Genomic DNA, 8,556 nt, shown 5'->3' with positions numbered 1-8,556 from the left:
GAGAAATTGGACAATTCAATTTCAACGGCAATTCGTTCCTAATTGGAGTGGTTGGTGTATTCCGTACTTCTAGCGATTGGATTTCACTCAAAACTCACCAAATGAATCCTCCCACCATATTATGATGTTGCCCAAGTTAGGGGCTCGATCCGAAATCAATAGGTGTGAGAAATTGGACAATTCAAGTTCAACGGCAGTTCGTTCCTAATTGGAGTGGTTTGTGTATTCCATACTTCTAGCGATTGGATTTCACTCAAAACTCACTAAATGACTCCTCCCACCATATTATGATGTTGCCCAAGTTTTGGTCTCGATCCGAAATCAATAGGTGTTCCAAATTGGACAATTCAAGTTCAACGGCAGTTCGTTCCTAATTGGAGTGGTTGGTGTATTCCATACTTCTAGCGATTGGATTTCACTCAAAACTCACCAAATGACTCTTCCCACCATATTATGATGTTGCCCAAGTTTTGGGCTCGTTCCGAAATCAATAGGTGTGAGAAATTGGACAATTCAAGTTCAACGGAAGTTCGTTCCTAATTGGAGTTTTGGGTCAATTCCATACTTCTAGCGATTGGATTTCACTCAAAACTCACCAAATGACTCCTCCCAACATATTATGTTGTTGCCCAAGTTTTGGGCTCGATCCGAAATCAATAGGTGTGAGAAATTGAACAATTCAAGTTCAACGGCTGTTCGTTCCGAACTGTAGTGGTTGGTGTATTCCATACTTCTAGCGATTGGATTTCACTCAAAACTCACCAAATGACTCCTCCCACCATATTACGATGTTGCCCAAGTTTTGGGCTCGATCCGAACTCAATAGGTGTGAGAAATTGGACAATTTAAGTTCAACAGCAGTTCGTTCCTAATTGGAGTGGTTGGTGTATTCCATACTTCTAGCGATTGGATTTCACTCAAAACTCACGAAATGACTCCTCCCATCATATTATGATGTTGCACAAGTTTGGGGTTCCATCCGAAATCAATACGTGTGAGAAATTGGACAATTCAATTTCAACGGCAGTTCGTTCCTAATTGGAGTGGTTGGTGTATTCCATACTTCTAGCGATTGGATTTAACTCAAAACTCACCAAATGAATCCTCCCACCATATTATGATGTTGCCCAAGTTAGGGACTCGATCCGAAATCAATAGGTGTGAGAAATTGGACAATTCAAGTTCAACGGCAGTTCGTTCCTAATTGGAGTGGTTGGTGTTTTCCAAACTTCTAGCGATTGGATTTCACTCAAAACTCACTAAATGAATCCTCCCACCATATTATGTTGTTGCCCAAGTTTTGGACTCGATCCGAAATCAATAGGTGTTCCAAATTGGACAATTCAAGTTCAACGGCAGTTCGTTCCTAATTGGAGTGGTTGGTGTATTCCATACTTCTAGCGATTGGATTTCACTCAAAACTCACGAAATGACTATTCCCAGCATATTATGATGTTGCACAACTTTGGGGTTCCATACGAAATCAATGGGTGTGAGAAATTGGACAATTCAGGTTCAACGGCAGTTCGTTCCTTATTGGAGTGGTTGGTGTATTCCATACTTCAAGCGATTGGATTTCACTCAAAACTCACCAAATGACTCCTCCCACCATATTATGATGTTGCCCAAGTTTTGGGCTCGATCCGAAATCAATATTTGTTCCAATTTGGACAATTCAAGTTCAACGGCAGTTCGTTCCTAATTGGAGTGGTTGGTGTATTCCATACTTCTAGCGATTGGATTTCACCCAAAACTCACTAAATGACTCCTCCCACCATATTATGATGTTGCCCAAGTTTTGGTCTCGATCCGAAATCAATAGGTGTTCCAAATTGGACAATTCAAGTTCAACAGCAGTTCGTTCCAAATTGGAGTGGTTGGTGCATTCCATACTTCTAGCGATTGGATTTCACTCAAAACTCACCAAATGACTCTTCCCACCATATAGTGATGTTGCCCATGTTTTGGGCTCGATCCGAAATCAATAGGTGTGAGAAATTGGACAATTCATGTTCAACGGCAATGTGTTCCTAATTGGAGTGGTGGGTCTATTCCATACTTCTGGCGATTGGATTTCACTCAAAACTCACCAAATGACTCCTCCCAACATATTATGTTGTTGCCCAAGTTTTGGGCTCGATCCGAAATCAATAGGTGTGAGAAATTGAACAATTCACGTTCAACGGCAGTTCGTTCCTAATTGTAGTGGTTAGTGTATTCCATACTTCTAGTGATTGGATTTCACTCAAAACTCACCAAATGACTCCTCCCACCATATTACGATGTTGCCCAAGTTTTGGGCTCGATCCGAAATCAATAGGTGTTCCAAATTGGACAATTCAAGTTCAACGGCAGTTCGTTCCTAATCGGAGTGGTTGGTGTATTCCATACGTTTAGCGATTAGATTTCATTCAAAACTCACCAAATGACTCCTCCCAACATATTATGATGTTGCCCATGTTTTGGGCGCGATCCGAAATCAATAGGTGTTCCAAATTGGACAATTCAAGTTCAACGGCAGTTCGTTCCTAATTGTAGTGGTTGGTGTATTCCATACTTCTAGCGATTGGATTTCACTCAAAACTCACCAAATGACTCCTCCCACCATATTATGATGTTGCACAAGTTTTGGGCTCGATCCGAAATCAATAGGTGTGAGAAATTGGACAATTCAAGTTCAACGGCAGTTAGTTCCTAATTGGAGTGGTTGGTGTATTCCATACTTCTGCCGACTGGATTTCATTCAAAAATCCCCAAATGACTCCTCCGACCATATTATGATATTGCCCAAGTTTGGGGCTCGATCCCAAATCAATAGGTGTGAGAAATTGGACAATTCAAGTTCAACGGCAGTACGTTCCTAATTGGAGTGGTTGGTATATTCCACACTTCTACCGACTGGATTTCATTCAAAAATCACGAAATGACTCCTCCCACCATATTATGTTGTTGCCCAAGTTTTGGGCTCGAACCGAAATCAATAGGTGTGAGAAATTGGACAATTCAAGTTCAACGGCAGTTCGTTCCTAATTGGAGTGGTTGGTGTATTCCGTACTTCTACCGACTGGATTTCACTCAAAACTCACGAAATGACTCCTCCCACCGTATTATGATGTTGCAAAAGTTTTGGGCTCGATTCGAAATCAATAGGTGTTCCAAATTGGACAATTCAAGTTCAACGGCAATTCGTTCCTAATTGGAGTGGTTGGTGTATTCCGTACTTCTAGCGATTGGATTTCACTCAAAACTCACCAAATGAATCCTCCCACCATATTATGATGTTGCCCAAGTTAGGGGCTCGATCCGAAATCAATAGGTGTGAGAAATTGGACAATTCAAGTTCAACGGCAGTTCGTTCCTAATTGGAGTGGTTTGTGTATTCCATACTTCTAGCGATTGGATTTCACTCAAAACTCACTAAATGACTCCTCCCACCATATTATGATGTTGCCCAAGTTTTGGGCTCGATCCGAACTCAATAGGTGTGAGAAATTGGACAATTCAATTTCGACGGCAGTTCGTTCCTAATTGGAGTGGTTGGTTTATTCCACACTAGTAGCGATTGGATTTCACTCAAAACTCACCAAATGACTCCTCAAACCATATTATGATGTTGCCTAAGTTTTGGGCTCGATCCGAAATCAATAGGTGTTCCAAATTGGACAATTCCAGTTCAACGGCAGTTCGTTCCTAATTGGATTGGTTGGTGTATTCCATACTTCTAGCGATTGGATTTCACTCAAAACTCACCAAATGACTCCTCCCATCATATTATGATGTTGCCCAAGTTTTGGGCTCGATCCGAAATCAATAGGTGTTCCAAATTGGACAATTCAAGTTCAACGGCAGTTCGTTCCTAATTGGAGGGGTTGGTGTATTCCATACTTCTAGCGGTTGGATTTCACTCAAAACTCACCAAATAACTCCTCCCACCATATTATGATGTTGCCCAAGTTTGGGGCTCGATCCGAAATCAATAGGTGTGAGAAATTGGACAATTCAAGTTCAACGGCAGTACGTTCCTAATTGGAGTGGTTGGTGTATTCCATACTTCTGCCGACTGGATTTCATTCAAAAATCCCCAAATGACTCCTCCCACCATATTATGATGTTGCCCAAGTTTTGGGCTCGATCCGAAATCAATAGGTGTGAGAAATTGGACAATTCAAGTTCAACGGCAGTTCGTTCCTAATTGGAGTGGTTGGTGTATTCCATACTTCTAGCGATTGGATTTCACTCAAAACTCACCAAATGACTCCTCCAACCATGTTATGATGTTTCCCAAGTTTTGGGCTTGATCCGAAGTCAATAAGTGTTCCAAATTGGACAATTCAAGTTCAACGGCAGTTCGTTCGTAATTGGAGTGGTTGGTGTATTCCATACTTCTAGCGATTGTATTTCACTCAAAACTCACCCATTGACTCCTCCCACCATATTATGAAGTTGCCCAAGTTTTGGGCCCGATCCGAAATCAATAGGTGTGAGAAATTGGACAATTCAACTTCAACGGCAGTTCGTTCCTAATTGGAGTGGTTGGTGTATTCCATACTTCTAAAGATTGGATTTCACTCAAAACTCACCAAATGACTCCTCCCACCATATTATGATGTTGCCCAAGTTTTGGGCTCGATCCGAAATCAATAGGTGTTCCAAATTGGACAATTCAAGTTCAACGGCAGTTCGTTCCTAACTGGAGTGGTGGGTGTATTCTATACTTCTGGCGATTGGATTTCACTCAAAACTCACCAAATGACTCCTCCCACCATATTATGATGTTGCCTAATGTTAAGCTCATAATTTCATACATATACATGCCCAATTTACTTACTTCTTTTGCTTAGTTTCTTATAATTTTGAGTTATTTGCCTCCCTTTGTGTGTTTTGTAGGCCAAAAGAGCAAGAGAGCATAATTCATGCAATTCATGCATGTTAAGGCCTAATTTGGATGAAGAGAAGAAGAGCTTAAAGACAAACTCATTTTGGCTACAGCCCCCTGCCAGTCCAGTTCCGTAGGTCATATTGCAAGCTTTGTTTCAGCAACTTACATAGCTCGGATGAGGCAACATTCTGCATGAAAGTTGTTCCAATGGGTGTGTACTATAACATATCCAAAATTCAGCCCCATTGGATAAATCTGGAGTCCGTCACCTAGCAAACACAGAACCATGCTCAGGATGGATTTTGTCAGCGAGCAAACTGAGTTAGTAATTTGTTTCGGCCTTAACTTCCTCCTCCGAGCTTGGATTGGGCCAATACTTGTGTGGTTGGATCATACACATTCTGAACTTCACAATGGACATCTTAAAGTCTTCATTTGATTCAGCCTAGTCCAAGTTGTAAGCCCTTGAAGTTGCTGGTCATGCTGACCTCAGGATGAGCTGGTTGGAAGCTTGGTCATGGTGAGCTAGGCATGAGCTATTGTAGCTGGTTGGAAGCTTGGTCATGGTGACATGAAGATGAGCTAGGGCTGCTGGTGGGATTTATTGCTGAAGTGCATCAACCAATTCAGATTTTATAATGCAAGTGTTGTATGCATTAGTGAAGTGCATCAACCAATTCATCTTTTATAATGCAAGTGTTGTATGCATTAGCCATATTGAATTCAGATTTATCACTCCCCTCTCCCTATAAATACCACATCCATTCCACATTCAAGACACAACAAATCCTGAGATTCACAACCCCCACAATTCACTCCAACCATCCTCAAACACTCTCACAATCCCAAACACTCCAACAATCACCAAAACAACTCCAGCAAACTTCTCTTCCATTTCCCTACGAATTTCATCTTCCTTAGCCATCACCACTCACTCAAACTCATCCCAAATCACCTCCATATCCTTCATACATCTTTCTAGAAGTGGGGAAGCTCTTGGAGAAGCATTAGAAGTGGAGAAGCACTTGGAGAAGCCTTGGACACCACAAGAACTTCAGAAAAAGGGTTTTTCTACTCTTATTGCATTCATTATATTTTCTCATTTCTGTTCAAGTCTCTTTTCCATTATGAGTAGCTAAATCCATAACTAGGGCTTCGATGTAACCTAACATGAATATTCTGGGTTTATAAGTTTGGAGTTTCAAGTTTGATTCATGATTCATGTTCTTATTCATTATGCTTATAAGTTAACATGCTTGTTTGAATGATTGATCACCATTAGAACTTGTTTGTTAACTATCTTGGTTTGAATTAAGAGTATACACCATGCTTTAATTCGAATTGAACTATGAATAGGAAGAGTATGTATGGACATTCGACAACAGGGATTAGATACATACTTGGTTGTTTAAAATGTTCTTCTATGCTTAATGGGTTCCTAATGCTTAATTTTAGGTTAGACAACAAATGATCAAATTAGGGAATTAGGAACACAAGGTTAGGACCAAACACCATGGCCTAATCATACTTTAGCTAGAATCAATCTTTGAATCTGAATTAGACTTGTTACTTGAATCTTTATAACCCAGAATTGAATTGTTATGGTGAATCGAATGCCCTAGTCTCCAAACCTGTGTTTTAACTTTCAAAACCACCCTTTGTTACTTTTGTTTACTTGCTTTCCGTTGCAATTTCAGTTTGTTCATTTCTTTCTATAATCACAAGCATTCTCACTTCAAAGTTCATTTTAATCTTGCTGCATTTGTTTTCAAACTCACTCTTGCTTTAAATTCTGTTTTAGATTTAACTTCCTAACTTCTTGAATTTGGTAATCTAAAGTACATAACTAATTTGAACTTCTCAGTCTTCGTGGGTACGACCTCGTACTTTTCTTGCTATACTACTAATTGCCCCGTACAATTGCGAGTTAACATATTATTAACAACAAATTTTGGCGCCGTTGCCGGGGACTGAACGAAAGTTCTTCCCTGGTTATGTGCCCAAGGTTACCCTATTCTTTTTAGTGTTTCTAATTAATCTAATTTTCTGTTTCAGGTAGTTTATGTCTAAAAATCCATTACTTGAACAAGTGAGGTCTTCGTTCCAACGTTCTAGATCTTTGAACACAGGACCATCATTGCAACCCAGACGAGTGACCTCTGAAATTCAGAATCGTCTAGAAAGGGAGTTGCCAACTGCAAAAGAGCAAGCTCTTGCTACATTTACAAGTCTTGCTCTCCACACTGAACTTCCCGGTTCTTCACTTTCAAATTCGGAAGCAAGTTCAGACCAAGAACAAGAAGAAATGATGGCTGCCATTGAGTTCATGGGAGAACTTGATATCCCAACAATTCCAGCATCTCCTTCAAGCATTTTGCTGCCCACTGTAGCTCGAAATTATGAGCTTAAATCTTCTCATCTTAATATGCTGCCTTCCTTTTATGGTTTACCTAATGAAGATCCATTGACTCATATAAAGGATATTTTTAATGTTGTGAGTTCTTTTCCCTTGACAGGTGTGACAGAAGATCAACTTCGAATGAGAGTGTTTCCATACACTTTAAAGGATAAGGCGAAGTATTGGTTGAATTCTTTGAAGCCTGGTTCACTCACTACATGGTCTGCCATTCAAAAGAAGTTCCTGGAAAAATACTTCTCCACGCAAAAGACCGACATGCTTAGGGACAAGATCTTGTTATTTGCACAGCAAGATGATGAATCGTTTTGTGAAGCATGGGAGAAATTCAATGGGTTGCTCAACCAATGTCCTCATCATGGGATTCCATTGAAGCTTCAAATGCGTATGTTTTATAAAGGACTAACCCCTTCTAGTCATAATATAGTCACCAATTTTGCAGGTGGTTCTTTTAAAACCAAAACTCCAGAAGAAACGTACGAACTCTTTGAGGAGATAGCAATGGAGACCCAACATACGGATACAAGAGGTAAACGTGTTATTAGTGGTTCTAATGATGCTTCTAGTGTGCAGATTTCAAAATTGGAACAAAAGCTAGATGCTCTTCTTGCATTAAACTCAAGAAGCCCTCCGAAGGAAGTGTGTAGCATTTGTGAATCTCATGACCATGCTACCACAGCTTGTCCACTTGGGGCTGGATATCCAGAATTTGTGCAAGAGCAAGCTAAGTTGGTAAATTCCTACAACCAAGGTCCAAGAAATGATCCATACTCTCAAAGTTATAATCCAGGTTGGAGGAATCATCCAAACTTTTCATGGAGAAATACCCAGAATCAAGCAAATCCCCCTTCATTCCAAAGGCCACAACAATCATCATCATCATTGGAAGATATAGTGAAGCAGATGGCAATCAACCAATCCAATTTTCAGCAAACTACACAAGCTGCCATCTCCAAATTGGAAGTCCAATTAGGCCAAATAGCTGCTGAAATAACTCAAAGAGTGCCTGGGAAATGGCCAAGCCAAACTGAGATCAATCCAAAGAACCCAGAAGCCAAGGCCATTCATGTGCTCAGATCAGGTAAGATCATTGATAATAAAGATGATTCTAATCTTTCAAATGATGTTGTGATTGTAGAAGATAAAGACGAGGAGACCATGGCTACGGAAGGAGAACAACTCAAAACTTCTCAATCTGCTCCTAAGGCCAAATCAGATTCTCAGAAATCCGATCAATTCCAATTGCATAAAAGGGATGACA

The 8,556-nt window shown here is 40.3% G+C and overlaps 1 non-coding gene across 1 annotated transcript; it reads right to left on the bottom strand.

Moving 5' to 3' along the window:
• Positions 1 to 7,553: 7,553 nt before the first annotated feature.
• LOC148292311 (small nucleolar RNA R71) lies at positions 7,554 to 7,660 on the bottom strand. Its single transcript, XR_015827201.1, has one exon. It is a non-coding gene; the product is annotated as a small nucleolar RNA R71 (small nucleolar RNA).
• Between the last annotated feature and the right edge of the window lie 896 nt (positions 7,661 to 8,556).

The sequence above is a fragment of the Prunus avium genome, chromosome 8 (assembly GCF_965620075.1).
Source record: "Prunus avium chromosome 8, drPruAviu1.hap1.1, whole genome shotgun sequence".
In the NCBI taxonomy this organism is placed as follows: Eukaryota; Viridiplantae; Streptophyta; class Magnoliopsida; order Rosales; family Rosaceae; genus Prunus; species Prunus avium.
The sequence above is the reverse complement of the archived record's forward strand: the minus strand, read 5'-3'. Positions and strand labels throughout refer to the sequence as shown.